Genomic DNA, 20390 nt, shown 5'->3' with positions numbered 1-20390 from the left:
TGCCTGGACCTCTTCCTTTGAACTCTAGACTCTGTATATCCACATGCCTACTCAGCATTTCTTTTTGGATGACTAATAGAAATCTCAAATTCAGCTCCTGATTTTCTTCCTATACCTGCTTCACCTGTGGTCTTCCCCATCTCAATTCATGGAAACTTTACCTTTTCCATGACTTGGGCGAGAATCTTGGGTGTCATCCCTGACTCATCTCTCACAAACCACCTGTAAACTATTAGGGAAGCCTATTGGCTGTCCCTTCAACATATCTCTAGAATCTGAGTACTTCTCACTACCCACTGCTCTCACTCTAGTCTAAGCCTCCATTGTCTATGTCCTTGATGTTGTGACAGCCTCTGTATCAGTTATCTATTACCACTCACCGTCAGAATTTAGTGGCTTAAAGCAACAATCATTTATTAGTTTATGATTCTGGGGCTGGCAATTTGGATCAGGCTTGGGGAGGTCGGGGTGGGGGGGAGTTTTTTTGCTGGTGGGCTCACTCATGTAGCACATGGGGACTGGTGGGTTTGGGGGCTTCAGCTGGGATGGCTTATCTCTGCTGCACCAGGACCAGTAAGCTGTCCCATGCTTCTTAACACCGTGGTCTAATAGAGCCAAGAGAGTGAGAGGGAGCTGTATGGCCTTTTGAGATGTAGACTAAGAATTCCCACAACTTCACTTCTCCCACTGTTGTTCATAGTTACAAAGACAGCCCAAATCCAAGGGAATGTTGAAATAGACTACTTATGAGAGGAGCAGCAAAGGTACTTTGTAAGGAAATGTGCATACAGGAACAGGGAAGAATTTGGGGCCATTTTCTTGCAATCTGCCGTAGCCTCCTAACTGATCGATTCTCTCTTTGTCTCCTACCGTATTGTCAGTAGAGTAGCCAAAGTGATTATTTTTAAAACATAAGATTTCTTCTCTCTTCCAGAACCCTCTGATGGCTTCCCATTGCCATCCAAAGTGAAAAGCAAAGTCTTTACTGTGGCCTGTGAGGCTTGCCACCATCTGACCCCTTTGTTGCTTCTCCAACTTCATTTCCAACTACTCTCCACTCACTCACTAACTCTGCTCAGTTAGCCTCTTTGCTCTTCCTCAAACATCTGACGCATACTCTCACCATGGCTTTTTTTAAAAAGACATATTTATTGGAGTATAATTGCTTCACAATAGTGTGTTAGTTTCTGTTGCACAACAAAGTGAATCAGCTATATGTATACATATATCCCCATATCTCCTCCCTCTTGCGTCTCCCTCCCTCCCACCCTCCCTATCCCACCCCCTAGGTCGTCACAAAGCATCGAGTTGATCTCCCTGTGCTATGCAGCAGCTTTCCACTAGCTAGCTATTTTACATTTGGTAGTGTATATATATGTCCATGCCACTCTCTCACTTCATCCCAGCTTCCCCCTCCCCCCACCACGTGTCCTCAGGTCCATTCTCTACGTCTGCATCTTTATTCTTGTCCTGCCACTAGGTTCATCAGTACCTTTTTTTTTTTTTTTAAAGATTCCATATATATGTGTTAGCATATGATATTTGTTTTTCTCTTTCTGACTTAGTTCACTCTGCATGACAGACTCTAGGTCCATCCACCCCACTACAAATAACTAAATTTCGTTTCTTTTTAGGGCTGAGTAATATTCCATTGTATATATTTGCCACATCTTCTTTATCCATTCATCTGTCGATGGATACTTAGGTTGCTTCCATGTCCTGGCTATTGTAAATAGTGCTGCAGTGAACATTGTGGTACATGACTCTTTTTGAATTATGGTTTTCTCAGGGTATATGCCCAGTAGTGGGATTCCTGGGTCATATGGTAGTTCTATTTTTAGTTTTTTAAGGAACCTCTATACTCTTCGCCATAGTGGCTGTATCAATTTACATTCCCACCAACAGTGCAGGAGGGTTCCCGTTTCACCACACCTTTTCCAGCATTTATTGTTTGCAGATTTTTTGATGATGGCCATTCTGACCGGTGTGAGGTGATACGTCATTGTAGTTTTGATTTGCATGTCTCTAATAATTAGTGATGTTGAACATCTTTTCATGTGCCTCTTGGCCATCTGTATGTCTTCTTTGGTGAAATGTCTATTTAGGTCTTCCGCCAATTTTTTAATTGGGTTGTTTCTTTTTTTGATATTGAGCTCCATGAGCTGTGTATATATTTTGGAGATTAATTGTTTGTCCGTTGCTTCATTTGCAAATATTTTCTCCCATACTGAGGGTTGTCTTTTTGTCTTGTTTATGGTTTCCTTTGCTGTACAAAAACTTTTAATTTTAATTAGGTCCCATTTGTTTATTTTTGATTTTATTTTTATTACTTTAGGAGGTGGGTCAGAAAAGATCTTGCTGTGGTTTATGTCAAAGAGTGTTTTTCCTATGTTTTCCTCTAAGAGTTTTATAGTGTCTGGTCTTACATTTATGTCTTTAATCCATTTGGAGTTTATTTTTGTGTATGATGTTAGGTAGCGTTCTAATTTCATCCTTTTACATGTAGCTGTCCAGTTTTCCAGCACCACTTATTGAAGAGCCTGTCTTTTCTCCACTGTATGTTCTTGCCTCCTTTGTCGTAAATTAGGTGACTATATGTGTATGGGTTTATCTCTGGGCTTTCTATCCGGCACCATTGATCTATATTTCTGTTTTTGTGCCAGTACCATACTGTGTTGATTACTGTAGCTTTGTAGTATAGTTTGAAGTCAGGGAACCTGATTCCTCCAGCACCATTCTTCTTTCTCAAGATTGCTTTGGCTATTCAGGGTCTTTAAAAATATATATTTATTTATTTATTTATTTTGGCTGCACTGGGTCTTAGTTGCAGCACATGGGATCTTCGTTGCAGCATGCAGGATCTTTAGATGTGACATGGAGGCTCTTAGTTGCAGATGTGGACTCTTAGTTGCAGCATGCATGTGAGATTTAGTTCCCCAACCGGGGATCAAACCTGTACCCCCTGCAGTGGAAGCACAGAGTCTTAACCACTGGACTGCCAGGGAAGTCCCCAGTTTGAATTTTTTTAGGCAAGAATATTCTTGGAGGGTTCTGTGTATGTCTTCTTATTCCTTCACATCATAAGGACACAGGATCTGGTTTCTCACTTTTAATGATGCTAAGATGAATCAGTGGGTTCAGGTGGTTTCTTCAGAGCCCTCTAATATAAAGTTCCCATCATTCTTTATATCCTTTTTTTTTTTTTTTTTTTTTTGTGGTACGCGGGCCTTTCACTGTTGTGGCCTTTCCTGTTGTGGAGCACAGGCTCAATGGCTATGGCTCATGGGCCCAGCTGCTCCGCGGCACGTGGGATCTTCTTGGACTGGGGCACGAACCCGTATTCCCTGCATTGGCAGGAGGACTCTCAACCACTGCGCCACCAGGGGAGCTCCCATCATCCTTTAACTTAATTGTTTTAGCAACAATTGAGTCACTCACAAATCAATTAGATGGTAACAAGTGACTTCAAATTTTTAAAGGTTTTTTTTTTTTATTTTTTTAAGAAATGAATACAGGGCTTCCCTGGTGGCACAGTGGTTGAGAGTCCACCTGGTGATGCAGAGGATACTGATTCGTGCCCCAGTCCGGGAAGATCCCATGTGCCGCGGAGCGGCTGGGCCCATGAGCTATGGCCGCTGAGCCTGTGCTCCGCAATGGGAGGGGCCACAGCAGTGAGACGCCCGCATAACGCAAAAAAAAAAAAAAAAAAAGAAGAAAACATTTTCATTTTCTTCACATTTCTCTTTACAGTATCACTGCACAACCAATTTTTCCCATCTTCCCTCCCTGAATCCTAAATTTGCTCACAGTCACAGTGTCTTCCGAATGTATTGAACATATAACATAAAGCTTGGAAGGAGTTATGAAATGGAATGGACAATGAAGTCCGAGTGAATAGGGAAGTAAGGATTATCTACCCACCTACATACTAATTTGCCTGTCTCCCCTCCCTCCTTTATATCTCTCTCTTTTTACTTTGTGAGATTTTCCGCTCTATAGGATAGTTAGGGTTTAGCAGGCCACTGAGGCCTTATGGGGATTAGAAAGTGGGGTATGTGCTGACAGCAGCATTGGTATTGGGTATGAATTGAATGCAAATCCAGGCTAGAGCTAAGCATACAAAATTTAACATTTGTTTTGTTATAGTGAAGATTGGCTTCAAATAAAATTGAGAAGATGAAGCTTGTACTCTCTGCACTTAGCACGCTTTTGTCATGTAGCCTTTCCTTCCTGACATAGACAAAAAAGTAAATTGCACCCCATGGATTTAGGAGACTTGCGCATTGCTGCACAATGTCAAAAACAAGACTACTTTAGTCTTCTGCATGTCAGTATGTGACTGCATCTTTCTTCCACTTGTCTGAACTGAAAACCTTGGGGTCATCCTTCGCTCTTCTTACATTCCACATCCAGTCCATTAGCAAATTCTGTCAAAATATGTGTAAACTCTGACCTCTTCCCATCTCCACTGCTGTTCTCTTTGTCCAAGGCAATATGGTTTCTCTCCTGGATTATTGCCATAATCTCCTAACTGGTGTCCGTCTTCCCATCCTTGCCCACTTATGGCCTGTTCTCCAGAGAAGCCAGAATGAACTTTTTAAAGTGACTGTCAGGTGTGCCATCCCCTTGTCCCAAAGCATCTAGGACTACCTGTGCCACTCAGGAACATCCAGAGCCCACAGCGTCTACAGGGGCTGCTGTCATCTCACTGCCCAGCTTGCGCACTTGCACCAACCATACTGGTGTCCTTGGTCTTCCCTGAATTTGCCACTTGTGCTTCTACTTCAGGGTTGTTGCCCTTAGTGTTCCTTCTGTCTGGGATGCTCAGTATTTCCTCCCAGTCTGTGTCCAAATGTCACTATATCAGAAAGACCTTTCTGCATTCTTTGACAGATGCCAAAACATGTAAAGACCACCCGAAAATTTATCTATTGATGACAACAGTTTTTTAGGTATTGTGTTGCATATGCATTTTTTTTTTTTTTTTTTTTTTTGCGGTATGCGGGCCTCTCACTGTTGTGGCCTCTCCCGTTGCGGGGCACAGGCTCCGGATGCACAGGCCTAGCGGCCATGGCTCACAGGCTTAGTTGCTCCGCGGCATGTGGGATCTTCCCGGACCAGGGCACGAACCCGGGTCTCCTGCATCGGCAGGCGGATTCTCAACCACTGCGCCACCAGGGAAGCCCTGCATATGCATTTTTGAAGTTAAAGGAAAAATTAAACTCTTTGTATTGTAATTTAAGCAATTAAAAATAACTATCCTTTATAAAATTCAGTCATGCTAGATGAATACGTTTTACAGATTTGCTCTACAACGCAGTGCAAATTGTTAACAGTACGGTATTGTGCACTCCAAAAAACGAAAACAAAAGGACACAAGGGAACTTTGGAAGGTGTTGCATATGTCTGTTATGTTGATTGTGGTGATGGTATCACGGATGTTTGCACATGTCTAAACTCATCAAATTGCACACATTAAATAAGTGCATTTCTTTGTACATCAATTATACTTCAATAAATCTGTTAAAAAATACCTCTGTCGACTGAGGCCAACATCCTTGATTAAAATGAGATTGGAGGAAGTTGAACACACTGGAGGAATACTTAATTTTTTTCAGGGACAGATGGACTAATCTTCTGGCAAGCAATTTAGAATCAAAGGTAATTCTGTTAGCTTAGTTGTTTGGAACTCTGCAGGACCATTATAGCATCTAATAACTCAAAGGTGTGACTTTCTCATTAAATAGCTCTTAATAAGCAGTGTAATTGGATCAAGTGAGGCTTTTTATCTTGGTGTGTGCTGTGGTGAAACTGCCTCTTTAGACAGTGATAAAAGACCATGGTTTCAAGTGAATAAATAAGATCACAATTTTTTTTTATTGAGACTAAAAATTGATCTTACATTTTTATTTGAAGAGAATTAGTAATTTCTATTTAATGTAAAAAAGTAATGTATGCCCATTGTAGGGGGGCAAATTAAATGTAGAAAATATAAGGAGGAGAAAAATAGTTATATAATAATTCATCAACTTATTAACCGGAAATGAACTTAACATTTTTGCATATTCACTTTTTTCCTTAATCTTGTGTCTTTATATCTATAATTTAAACTTGGTTGTGTTCACCATTGTGTATAAAAATTTCTTTCAATTTTTTTTACTCTGTCATGAGCATTTCTTTATATTATTAAAACTCTTTATAAATGTTTTTCACATTACTAATCAAAATTTTACCTGCATATTCCTTAGCTTACCTTTTAGATCAATCAGTGAATAACTTTGCACAAAAGCTTGCTTTTAAGCCTTTTGTATTCTTACACTTTTGAAATGAGAGGTGAATAGAACTTGAAGCATGTATGCCACACTTCGGGATATAGCCAAGAAGTGCCAAACACTAAGGTCAAACGATCAGTAAGTACCCTGACTGCCCACTCCCACAGAGTGGGTTAGTTTTGGACCTACCCCAGACTTTCAGCTTGTGCTAAGTTCTCTATGGAATTGAGTATGGTGGGTTGGGGTTTGGGGAGATGCTTGTGGTCCTGGGGACCATGCTGATTCTGCCTTACATCTGAGGCTTTGCTCCAGAGCTGATCTGGCCTCTGAGGACCTTTGTATCAGTTTGGAGGTAAGACAGATTGGGAGCAATTTCATAAAAAGAGTTTGAATTTGGACTGAGAGGCAGAAGTAGTTTTTGAGATTGAAATGAAGCTCTGAGCACTGGCGTCATTGTGAGTTGCTGGCTCGCTGCTGTTCATCTAGTCAGTCATTTACTTCTAGCATAGTGTTGAAAAGTTCCGTTGAATCCTGTGCATGTGAAAATTGTATATATTGGTTTTAAAATTTGTGCAATTAAAAATAATTGTCACGAACAGCTAGGTGTTCTGCCCCCTCCTCTTTCCCTCCCCCTCCTCCTTCCCTTCCCATTCCTCCTCTTCTTCTGCCAGCTGGATATTAGCATTTCATTGCAGGATCCTTTTCTTGAACATACTGCTTGGTGTCTCTGTACTAATGTGAAAGGATTTACTAATGATCGTCTGCCCAGTATAGTTGTGAAGGTTAACTAATATCTGATTATTAAGGACCCTACAAGTAAAAACAGGCATGAGTACTGCTATCTGTGTAACGGAAAATTAGTAAATGTTACTTCATTGGGTAATTATGTGTTTAAAATGCCTTTACCCAGTGGGAAATACACAGAGGTAATACTGCGGGCTTTTAAAGTGTTGTAATACATAGCAGATTAAGAGTATAGCTATGATAAATAATATCTGTCAACTGAAGCATTCATGTAAAACTTATGATGTATTCAAGTAACAAAGACCCATTTTCCATCTCTATTAGATTCAGCTGGAAACAGTGATGAACCAGTCTTGTGTTTACACGTGTTCTTTGACCTTTTATTTTATTTTTGTAAGAAAATGTACCAAAATGAGTAACAGTGTGATACAATCTCACTAATTTGGATTCTGCTGATTTGGGATTTGGGCTTGGCTGAAGTTCATCTTTATGCTACCTATACAGAAGTTATTTGCTTAGTTTTAAAAAAGCCGGGAAAAAGGAGTTGGTCTAAAAAGAGCTAATTATTTTCAAACCCTAAATGTGTTGATAACTGAATCTGGTTACTGTATTAATATGAAAATAGAGTCATTTACAAATTTATTTATTTTTGACGTCTGGTTCTTATTAATTTATTTTGGTCTGTTTCACGAATCTTAATTAGTGAGAGAGATTTGGATATAGAGTCTTCTCTATTTCTCACTTTCTGTTTTGGAAAGTTGATCTGAAAACAAAATAAACAGTAGAATTCTGATTCTAACATTTTTTTGAGTCTATTGTGTATTAGGTACTGTGCTAAACACAGTAACTCAAAAAACATTAATTAACTGCTTATTACATGCCAGGCCCGGAAGTAGGTGAACAAGGCTCAGCTGTTTCCCCCAAGAAACTTGAAAGTCCAGGAGAATAATGCAGCAGGCTTGGTCAGTGAGGAATCCTTCTTGCTTGAGATACTCCTTCAGTGGTGTGCTGTTGCTACACAGATAGAGCTAGCCCCTTCAGAGTGAGATGAGAAGATCTGCATCTTGAGGATTGGTGACAGTCCTCTCAGAGCTGGAAGGGGCATTAGAAATTGAGCCTAGCTCTGCAGTATGGCCCCTGTACACCATATCTTCATATTCTCCTTGCATGGAGTGTAATACCAAGTCGTAATTCAAGCTCTGTATTCTGAGGCAGCTGCAGGAACTGAGAACATTCAGTGGCTTCCTCTTGATCTTCCTGGTTCTGAACATTTCTTCCTGAACATTCCATTGTTATTTCAAACTCCTGCATGTTTTTAGAAGTGAAAGCGTCCCCTGTCTCATTGAGATGTGTCTTGAGCTGTCACATGGTTGGGGCTACACGCCAGCCAAGCGTTCATTTGGCAGCCGTGTAGCCATCTGTGTCTGTGCGGTACTGTTTGAGCAATTATTTGGGCAATGATTGCTTTAATCTCTTTCAATGAATATTTACTGATTTTAAAAAATGGAAAATTAAATACAAAAGCCTTGATATCAATGGCAAGAAACATGGACTTACTACAGATTGATACCAGTTGCCATGATGAAAGTGGCCAATCTTTATCCTTTGTTAGGTACTCATTGGACTTAAAATAAATGATCAACAACGAAATACAAGTATAAAATCCCAAAACATACACAGATATGGGAGATGTGTTGTTGGTGATGGTGCCACAGGATGAGGTTTAAGTTTGGATTGATAATTTTTGTGTTTTGTGCTTGGCATGGAGCAGCCCTTTAATATGTAACTTTCATGCATCAGACTTGATTACATGTTTTTAGGATTGCAATATATGCAAAAGTGCAGAGCTGTTTGTGGATGCTGATGAGCTGCTTTGGGAACTTTATCTAACACTGTATATCCAAACCTAGGTTTTTGTTTTGGTTTTTAAAGATTTGCTTGATTCCCTGGGATGCAGCAAGATATGATAGGAAAAAACGTGTTGGATTTAGACCAAGAATCATAATACCTAACATCTAAAAAGTGTTTGTTATGTGCCTGGTTCTGAGTGAATTGCTTTAATGGATTATTTTAATTTTTCAGGAACTCTGTGTCAACTATACTTTATAGAGGAGTGGTTAAGAATGTAAACTTTGACTCACATTCATAGGCTGCACAGTTCGTATCCATGCTCTGCTTCTTACATAATTAGGTAGTCAATTTTGACCTCTCTTTGCCTCACATGATTTTTCATATGAAAATGAGGATAATAATAGTTCTCACGTCATGGGGTTTTGAATATTGGGTGAGAGAACACATGTAAAGAGCTTCAACTATGCCTGCCTGGCACATGGTTAAATTCACAATAAATCCTGGCTGTTAATACCAATGTATAACCTCAGGCAAGTTACTTCCTCTCTGAACTCTTATTTTCTCATACTGGAAATGGTGTTAACAATACCTACCTCAGAGTTATTGTGAAGATCCAATGGGATTAGTTACTCATAGTGTTTTGTGGATGTGTGGCACATAGGAGCTGTTTCATCCAACATGGTGTTCTGAGTCTCATGTTGTGCTTTGTGTTCATTCAGTGAATCTTTATTGAGCAGGTACTTGTTATATGCTGGGGTATAGTGGTCAAAAAGAGAGTCCAGGTCCTTGCCCTCAGGAGTTTGCATTTCTCTGGGAGGTGGAGAGAGAGGCAGCAGAAATACTATGTGATGATCGTTTGAGATTGCGACCAAAGCTATGAAGGATACAATAGTGGGTCACTGGGGGTAGGGAGTGGGGAAGCACTTGGGGGTGGGGGATAGGGGAGGCTCAAGGGAAGATGTAAACAGTGAGAGGAGTCAGCTGTTTAAACAGCAAGGGCACAAACACTTGAGGCTGAGGGGCCTAAGAGTTCCAGACCTGCACATCGAAAGAACTTGGGAGGCTCATGGAGCAAACTGGAGGTCACTGTGGCTAAAGCTCCTTGACCGAGGGACAGGTGTGAGACCAAATCATGTAGGACCTTTTAGCCGTGGTTTGGAGTTTGAATTTTATTACAGAGTGCAGTGGGATGCTGTTGAAAGGTTTTCAGCAGGTGAGTTAGAAGTCAACTATATGTTTTGAATGGGAATTTCATGCATTTCCTAACTGTGGGCGCTCGTGTCTTCTCTAGCTGGTGACTTACATACAGGATCCCATCCTAGTCTTTGATTAGAGATGCTCTACTTATCCCTAAAACTTAAATTCTTTTCCATCATTAGCTTCCCTTGACTGTCCTACATGATATCAAGGGAGGGAGGAAGAGTACATACCTACTGTGTCAAGATCCTCTTGGCTTTCAGGCTTACTTCATATTGTTATTTACGCCACCTTGTGAGGCAGGTGACCCCAGATTTAACCAGTGAGGAAACAGGCTCCAGATAGTAAGTGATTAACCTAAATTTTTTTTTTTTTTTTTGGTACGTGGGCCTCTCACTGTTGTGGCCTCTCCCGTTACGGAGCACAGGCTCCGGACGCACAGGCTCAGCGACCATGGCTCGCGGAACTAGTCTCTCCGCGGCATGTGGGATCCTCCCGGACCGGGGCACGAACCCATGTCCCCTTCATCGGCAGGTGGACTCTCAACCACTGCGCCACCAGGGAAGCCCTAACCTAAATTTTAATGCCTAGTGGTGGAGTCAGGTTTTGCAACCAGTCTGTTTTTCCTGCTCCCTGACCCCCAAGCCCCATGCATTTTTCTCTCTGTGTCAGGTTGCTCTGTCATCATGGTGATAGGGGTATGTAAGACTAAGCATAATCAAATTAAAGACGTTTTCTCATCTTCACTATGGATAGTTGTAGGGTTTGCAAAAGAATATATGACATTGCTTCACAGTGTCCTATTCATCTTACTCATTTGAACATTTTTAGAGTGGTTCTTCTAACAGTGTGGTGATGATGTTATTTTTGTGATTGTGTCTATTCAGGCCTGGAATATAGAGATATTCTCCACCTTGGGCCACACTGAGTTAGTTAACAGCAGGGAAATTTACTATCTTCCTATAAAATTCCTTGGCCCATCTGATCTTCAGCTTTCATTAGTGCTAAGAGTGTAAGTTAAAATAATTGTATTCCATTCGATATGATTTTAATAATTTAGTTTTCATGAAAAATAAGAAATGAGTTTGGCCAGTTTGCAGCAATTAAGAAAAATTTTGCCATTTAACTTGTCATCAGTCTACATAATTCTTTTCGAGAGTGAGAGTTTTTATTTTGGTATAAAATTTCTCAGGAGTGTAAAGTAGGAAAATAATAATGGTTATATTTCTCCTTGAAAATGAAGGAAGACTTTTAAATGGTCTAAAGTTAATTGAATCTATCTAGTTAAATTACATTGACCCCTTTTCAATATTACTCTTTCCATAAAGCATTGGCAAAATGGCTAACAAAGTTAGCTGCTGCAACAAACAGACCCCAACAAACAGACCCCTTTTATCATTTCTAAAATTTTTCTAGTTTTTTGCTCACTTAATGACATCTGTTAATGATGTATTTCTATGCTTATAGTGATTTGGGTTTTAGAAAGTCATATCCTCTATTTCTAAAGAATGTGTAAGTATTTGAATAAAGATTTTCATATTTTTGGTAACTTTATTCAAATGACAAAAACACATATTCTTGTGAAAAAATTATAAGCTAGGAATAAGCAAAATTAAAAATCACCCAGGCTTTTCTATGTACATATGTACCCAGACTACCTGGATTTGAATTTCAGTTTATTGTATGACCTTGGGAAAGTTATGTCTTTTCTGTGCCTCAGTTTCTTCTTCTGTAAAATGAGTGCCTATTTCATAGGGTATTGTGAGGACTAAATGAGTTAATAAATGTGAAGTGCTGAGAATATTGCCTGGCCCCTAGGTGAGAATCATACATGTGGGTTTTTTTTTTTAACTTTATAATGGAAAATTTCAAACATATATAAACATAGAATAGTATTATGAACTCCAGTGTACCCATCTGTTATCAACATTTAGATGTTCTTGTTTTACTTATCATTTCCTCTTTTTTTTTTTCCCCTGGAGGGACACTGGTATACTTCAGTTTGTGCCATATTAATATTTGCTAAGAAGTAAATTATTTTAGAGAACCAGTGTGTAAAATTTGAGTCATTTTTTAGGGGAGGAAATACAAATCAAATACCTATAAAACACATTCTGTGGTGTTTTACTAAATTTTAGTTAACTGAATGGCATTAAAAGTAATATGAATTCGGAGATTTTAGCTATTCAGATTAGATATTTATTGGTCAGTAAGGTCTTCAAAATGATTGGGCATCAGTTTTATTATAAATATACAGTAAAGATTATTTTGTATCAACATAAAATACTTATTTAAAAATGTACTGAGCAATTTGAGAAATTATTCTTTTGGTGGAGCAAAAATATTTAAAAATTATAACAGAAAAAATAATCTCATAAAGGAGCTAATTTGAGGACTTCTTTGAAGACTTAGATTGGATACTGTAAAAATTCTAGAGATAAATCAGTCTTTAGATTTTAAAAATCACTATTTTTCATCTGCATTCCCTTGTATATTTAACATATAAATACATACACATAAAAGACACTTTAGAAAAGATAATCCAAGAACAATTGAAGAAAATATTGTAACAAATCAGACATTATTGAAGTTGGTGGTTTTGTTTCTTACCTTCATGCTTGGTTCTCCTGGACAGTAATAAGCTCTAACTTGGTATTTCCTGCCTTTGATCTTATTTTAGACTCATTTCAAAATCTATGAGTAAGTAACATGGGATATAACTGAGAAGAAACCAAATTGTAAAGGCAAGAATTTGATAGCAATTTGATGTATTTTAGTAAATTGCAACCAGTGAGATAATCAGAACTTACAGTCACCTAAATTTGCTCAGCACTTGAATTACAGATCTTAAATTTCCTGTGACATGATGCAGGAATGTGGAGTGTGCTGGTCATGCCTCATGTTACTGATAGTCCAGGGAAACACTGGATTGGGAGTCAAGAAACCTCCCTTCTCGGGCTTCCCTGGTGGCGCAGTGGTTGAGAATCCGCCTGCCGATGCAAGGGACACGGGTTCGTGCCCCGATCCGGGAAGATCCCACATGCCGCGGAGCAGCTGGGCCCGTGAGCCATGGCCGCTGAGCCTGCGCTCTGCAACGAGAGAGACCACAATAGAGAGAGACCCGCATACCGAAAAAAAAAAAAAAATGTGCTACTTGCAAAATAGCCTATATATTTCTCTTTCTGTCATTTAGAAATAAAGTCAAGAAATTATAAAAATAAACCGACTTATTTAAAAAAAAAAAAAAAAAAGAGAAACCTCCCTTCTCATGTGAACTGCTAGGATGAGTACCTTTTTGTTGAGTTGCTTAACCCCTCTGACATTGTTTCTCCAGTGACAAAAGTACAGAAGGGAGATGCTCTCAGGTCCAATATATTATTAAGGAAGTACTAGCTGCTGCAACAAACAGACCCCAAAATGCAATGGTTCAAACAAAGTAGAAGGTTTTTTTTTTTTGGAGTTTCAGGTTTGCAATTCTGCTTTAAGCTATCATTTAGGGCTCCTTCCATCTTGTTTCTCCAGCCGTGTCCTAGAGGCATTGTCTTCATGCACATGATTGAATCTGAGTTGTTGCCAAGACCTGGTTTCTGTTGGGAATAGAGAGAGTGGAGGAAGCAGGTTGTAGCCTGGAATTGGCACATCATGTCTGCTCAGATTCCACTGGGGAGAACCTGATCACATACACAGTCTCTATAGCCATACTTGAGGCTACGAAATGTAATACAGCTGGTCAGGCTACAGTTCTATTAATATAGAAGAAAAACACAGTTTTTGAAGGATAGTTAGCAGTCTATGCCACTTCTGTGCCATTCCTGCTTTCTCTGATTGACCAAGTGGTTCTATCATACCAGTCGGTTGACCTCTACTTCGTCTTGATTTTGAAATTAGTGGCGAAAATAAAAGTATTTCCTACTCTCAGCTTAATTTAATGATGACTTAGTGAATATAATGATTAAAAAATCACTATTTTCTTATACTCGCTCTTTAGTATTAAAAACTTTCCATTGCAATTTGCCCATGACATTTCCATTTTTATGAATCATGTCCTTAGGAGGACTCCAATTGTCCTGTTAATTTGAGAGTGCAGGAGCCAGTTGGATTTTGAAGGTTTTGAAGCAAGAGCTGAGGTTTAAGCTTGAGTTTCTAGCAGTTTTCAGGATATAACAAAGGGTGATGAAACAGATTCCAGCTGCCAGATACTAGAGAGGCTGTGGGACTCTTAGGGACTGAGAAGATGTAGGTGAGAAGCTAATCAGGTAGGAGAACAAGGAAGATATAAATATTGGGTGATTGAAAAGTTTTTTTCTTTTTTTCTTTAAGGGGAAGAGTGAAGCAACTAGGAGAGTCTGGAATATACCCCTAAGCCACAGTCTTGATAAACTTACAAGATCAGGTCAAATTTATTGATGGTGCATATCAGCTTTCCATAAGCCATTAAAAAAAGTAATAAATTGTCAAAGTATGTGTTAAAAATCCTCAGTCTGATGGTTCTGTAGCTTAACATATGGGTGGAAGAAGCCAAGTAAATGCATAACTGATAATTGGAAGAGTTGATAAAGTGTTAGAAAGAAAAAAGTCCTAGTTGTGTCTCTGAAACAGGGTCCTTTTAATGTGAAGGAAGTTTACTTTTTATCAGTCTGATGATGACGTTGCTTTTGTAGACTAGCTTCCAGAATGTACTCTCTGTAGCCCTGACTTCCACCTACATTGCTGCCCTGAGTCCTTCCTATATAGAAATTTGGTAGTCATGAGTGCTCAAAGTCAAGTCTTTCTCTGTGACCATTGGACACTGGCCCCTGCAAACTACCTTGCATAATCCCTCTGCTAGGTTCCCATAGCACTTGTGAATATAATTACAGTTGACCCTAGAACAACATAGGCTTGAACTGCACGGGTCCACTTATACATGGATTTTTTTCAATAAATACTTTATTACAATATTACACGATCAGTGGTAGGTTGAATCAGTGGATGAGAAACCATGGCAGTGGAAGGCCGATCATTTTTTTTTTTTTTTTGCGGTACGCGGGCGTCTCACTGTTGTGGCCTCTCCTGTTGCGGAGCACAGGCTCCGGACGCGCAGGCTCAGCGGCCATGGCTCACGGGCCCAGCCGCTCCGCGGCATGTGGGATCCTCCTGGACCGGGGCACGAACCCGTGTCCCCTGCATCGGCAGGCGGACTCTCAACCACTGCGACACCGGGGAAGCCCTAGATAGATTTTTAACCCCCTGCATTGTTTGATAGATTCTTCTCTTGTTTTTCAGATTGTATCCTTCGTTTGAAGTTTGACACTAAATACTTTTGTGTGATCTATGGCTGTATATTTTTGTATCCTAGGGAAACTATTGAGAAAGTTGAAAACCTAAGGTGCTTTATCTGCCGCTCCTTTATTACTTCTAGAGTGCAATTGATTTATTTTTGGGGAAGTGTTCTTGTGCGGCTGAAACACCTTGGCAGATAAGATGATAATTGCTTAAGTTAAACAAATGCTTTGATTCACTTGGAACTTAAAGACCTCATAGAAAATTCTCTTTCTGATTTCGATTCAGACAGACAAAAAGGACACTATGACAGGTTGGAGATCTCTTAAAATCAAATACTCTTTTTTGTAACGTGGTTTATGGAGCATATTGTGACTAGTTTCCTTTGAGTAAAGAATGTCAGGGTAAGAAGTAATATATAAATTGTTTACTTAAATGTATAAAATGCCCAAGGGACGTTGAGACTAAAAATAAAGTAGGACACATGCTACACTGCCAATGCTAAAGCAAAATATGTACTCTTTTTGAAATTCCCTAAGAGAATATGATGTTTTGATACCTTGAAAGGTGAAGTGGTTGTGATTAACCTTGAAATATGTCTCTAGCAGGTGAAAGACACCTGCAGTTTGTAGCTCAAGGATAGCAAATCAAGGATGATATCAAATCATATTGCAGCTTTGGTAGTGGTTTTGAGAATGCCTAAGGAAAGATAGTTACTATAGATTTTAAAAACTTACTTATTCTCTAAAGTATTGTACCAAAATTAGGACTGTCTTTTGTAAGCTTAGGTATTTGTCATCTATACTTAGACAATTTTGGTTAAAACAGTACTCTTTTACTCCATTGGCCCACCTCCTGGAGACAAAGTCCTCTTTCTGGATGGCTCAGCTTCTTCACTGCCCTAATAAGCTATTAGCCTAACCAGCTGTTTGTCTGGTCCCCAGAGCATTTTGGAATTCCATCATTCAGGCCTGAATCAGAGTATAACCCCACATTTCTTCTATTTAACTCTCTCACTCTTGACATTTGCGTAAGTATATTCTGTGGTAAGTTGATAACCCTCTGCTTCTCTGGAAGTTGACTTTCAACTTCTCAACTTCTCTAAAGTTGACTTTCTATTGAGTTAGGTTAGATCATCAGAAAACTCTGTACTTGGACCCCATTAGCTGAGATGGTTTTTTTTTTCTGAATTACATGTTATGTTATAACCATGGCTTTCTCCAGGGTTTGTTTAAAAAAAAAGTAACATAAAATTCTGTTTTGCTTATATAATTGAGATTATTGTTTATTATATCACTCTCTATCCCATATAGAAAGCCTAATGTGAGAAATTTCCTTCAGAGTTTAGGGGCATGAAAAAGTTTGTTTTCTATGATAAAGTGAACTTTTTCATCTTTTAGATAATAAGACATGTATAACTTATCTTATTTATGTATTTACCTGTGCTTGGATGCACAGGGGCAGATTTGAATGTCAACTGTAGCAATTTTTGTCAACAAATTTTAGAAATTAATTAAAGAAATAGTCATTATGTAAACCAGGAGTCAGTAAACTACAGCCCACCTGGCTTCTGTTTTTGTAAATAATGTTTTATTGGAGCACAGCCCTGGTCATTTGTTTATGTATTGTCTGTGGCTGCTTTCCTCCTACAGTGGCAAATCTGAGTAGTTGCTATCTGACCCTTTACAGAAAAATATGAACAATCCTAATGTAAACAGTCACATGGTAGTATGGGTCAGACCAAATGCAATAACACTGAAGAAATATAAAGCAAGGCGATTGCTCTAAGATGTGGCTGCTTGGGAAAGGCTTAACAGAGAAGATACGCTATGAAACGAATTTCATCTTTAAATAGTAGGAACAGACAGAGGAGGACATTTTATATGGGAGACAACAGCATAAATAAAATCCCTTAGGAATGAGCGTATTTTTGAGCACATGGGACTATTCTGAAAATGGTTTTAACCAGATTGGAATTAGACAACAGTGAAAATGAAGTCGAATGTGTGAGACTGCTGTTGGAGACTTAAAACCTGGGAATCAGATTTTGCATTTAATCTGACAGGCTATTGAAAACCCACTATGAATTCTTTACAGGGAAATGATATGATGGAAATAGCATTTTAGGACAGTTAATCTGACAGCAGCGTATGGGATGAAACTCAAGCATGGAAGACCCCAAGATTAAGCAGTTACTGAAGGAAGCCTAGCATGAGGAATGAAGATGATAAGTGGAGAAATGGAGAGGAAAGACTCTGTAGACTCTGAGATGCTGGAAAAAACAAAGCTGACTTTGTGACTGACTGGATTTAGAGAATGTTGGTGAAGAAAATTGTGAGAGGAGAATTGAGAGAAGATGTGCTGAAATGGAAACAGTTTTTATGAGAGAAAATATGTGTTTTGTTTTTAACCTCTCCAATTTCTGGTGTTTTAGAGCCTTATGAGAGAGAGTAGGGAAGTGTTTGGAGATAGAGATGAGATGAAGGCTCCAGGAGAGTTTTCATGAAAGAAGCACAAGGCAAAAGGCTTGGGAGCACCTTCAGGAAGATGGTGCTTGAGAAGCAGAGTGGACAGAGGCATTGGAGGAGCCAGTAGAGCAGTGTTTGCCAAGGTGTATCCCAGGAAAGGCTGGTTATGTAGGGTGTTAACAGGTATTTTTAGATAAAGGTGGGCCATGACCAGATAAGTTTGGTACACTCTGGGTTAAGCAAAGTTAATCAAACTTCTTGCTTTAGAACCTCTCAGATTCTTTAATAATACACACCATTATTTGTTATCACCAACTAAGATCTGTCTCTCAATTATAGATTCCTTTTTCCAACTTTCTTCCTGACATTGCCACTTGGATGTGCATTAAGCATCTAAAACTTACCTGTCCAGTGGAATTCCTGGTCTTCCCTCACAAAACTTATTTCCCTATCTCAGTTGATGGCAACTCCATCTTTTCCTTTTAGTAAAAAAATGCCATTGTATGTCATATATACATGGTTTTGTTTAATGTGTAAAATGCCCAAAGGAATTAAAATTAAGAATAAAGTTGCTCAGATCAAAAAACCTTGACGTCATCGTTGACCCTTTCTTTCTCCTATACTCTCATCTAATCCATTAGCAACCACATTGGCTCTGCCTTTGAAGATATCCAGAATCTGACCTCTCCTCACCTCAGTGACTCTGTTAAAATCTTACCACTTTCTCTTTTTTTTTTTTTTTCCTGTAGTAGTTAACAGTTTCACTCAGGATAAATACATCTGTCCATCCAGTGGCCTACAAGGCCCTCTGTGGTCTGGCTTCTCACTGACTCTGATTTACCATTCTTTTCCTCCTTCACTCTGTCCCTGACTCATCTTTTTCCTCTTTCTGGGATGGGTCTTAAGCAGGTTATTAGCTTAGGGTTTTTGCACTCACTGTTTCCTGTGCCTGTGACACTCTTTTCCCAGATTTGTGTGGCTAACTTCCAAATGTCACCCTCTAAGGTGACCACCATATTTAAATAGGAAGTGTGTCCATCCCTCATTTCTCATCCCCCCCCTTTACTCTGTTGGCTTTACTTTTTAAAAACATTTTTTTCTTCCAGTTTTATTGAGGTACAGTTGACATTTAGCACTGTATAAGTTTAAGGCATAGTGATTTGACTTATATACATAATCATATGATGACCACATAAGTTTAGTGAACACCCATTGTTTCATATGGATACAAAATTAAAGAAGTGGAAGAGAAATATGTTTTTCTTGTGATGAGAAGTCTTAGGATTTACTCCCTTAACATTCATATGTAACATCCAGCAGTGTTCATTACCTTTATCATGTTGTACGCTATAACCCCGGTACTTATTTATCTTATAACTGGAAGTTTGTACGTTTTGACTGCCTTCATCCAGTCGCCCGCCCCCCCCGCCCCGCCCCGCCTCTGGTTCCAGTTGCAAAATAAATGAGTCACAGGTATGAAATGTGTAGTGTGGGGAATATGTCAATAATTATGTAATAAATTTGGTGATGGTAACTAGACTTATCGTGATGATCATTTTGAAATGTTTAGAAATATCAAATCATTATGTTGTATAACAGGAACTAACATAGCATTGTAGGTCAATTGTACTTCAAAAACAAACTCATAGAAAAAGAGATCAGATTTATTTTTTTCCGTTGTATCACCTTCTAACATATTTCATGTATTATTTGGTTCTTTGTTTACTCTTTGAATCTTCAAGATGGCAATATATGTCCCTACAAAATTCTTTTTTCCTCTCGAGGAGATCTCTATCTTGGGTTTCCCAGGCACACACTTTGGGAAATCCTGTTGTGATGTCTTATGGAACAAAAGAGAAGAACATTTCAAGAAAGGTGAGATTAATACAAAGGGGAAGTTGAAGAAATTTTGACCTGCTTAAAAGCTAATGAGTAAATTAGACAGGGGACATGGTTGGCAGTCTTAGAACATGTTGTTTCAGTGCTGTGAAATGTCCAATTCAAGGGACTTTGCCGTAGCAAAGTTTAGATGTTGAGGAAGAAAGGTAGTATAAATTATTTATTCAGGGAGTTTGGCTTTGGAAGAAAGGGAGGAGAATAGTGAGAAAGAGCTGCAGGTTCAACAGAAGAAGCTTCCATTTTTGATATCAGGAAAACTTGGTTTTGTTGCCTGTTATTTTTATAAGGTGACTTAGAGAACAGTACTGACAAACTTTTTTTTTTTAAAGTTATACTGTAATAAATAGGTGGCCTAAAGCATCCTGTTTTTTAGAGTGGTGTAATTTGCTGGGTTCAGTGCTGCATGGGAATTGGATAAATTGGGATCCTTGAAAAATCTTCTTATTAGTTCTGTGCCTCCACTTTGCCACCTGCCCTTCTCCATGATTTTGTTGTTGTTGTTGTTGTATTTGAGAGCCCAGTAGGAGTCAGAGAGGTGTGATGTAAATATTAAAAGTTGGTGCTAATTGCTAGCTTGTTCCTCTTTTAGAAGACGGGATCTGTTTTGATGTGTGAGTTTCTAGGTCATTTCTATACCTCCTGAAAAAGCTCACCAATGCTTCACACTTGTCACTAACAGTTGGATTCATGATTAAAC

General features: G+C 39.0%; 1 protein-coding gene across 4 annotated transcripts in view; it reads left to right on the top strand.

The window, feature by feature from the left end:
* Positions 1-20390, top strand: part of FOCAD (focadhesin) — a 326170-nt gene that overhangs the window by 7225 nt on the left and 298555 nt on the right. Inside the window, exon 1 of one of the 4 annotated variants that reach the window (XM_059072504.2) lies at positions 19569-19669. The exons of the other annotated variants lie outside the window; for them this stretch is intronic. The gene's annotated coding sequence lies outside the window, so the exon portion shown is untranslated. Of the gene's footprint in view, positions 1-19568; positions 19670-20390 lie in introns of those variants that run through there. 4 annotated transcript variants of the gene reach the window in all.

Source organism: Kogia breviceps, chromosome 8 (assembly GCF_026419965.1).
Source record: "Kogia breviceps isolate mKogBre1 chromosome 8, mKogBre1 haplotype 1, whole genome shotgun sequence".
In the NCBI taxonomy this organism is placed as follows: domain Eukaryota; kingdom Metazoa; phylum Chordata; class Mammalia; order Artiodactyla; family Physeteridae; genus Kogia; species Kogia breviceps.
The sequence above is the reverse complement of the archived record's forward strand: the minus strand, read 5'-3'. Positions and strand labels throughout refer to the sequence as shown.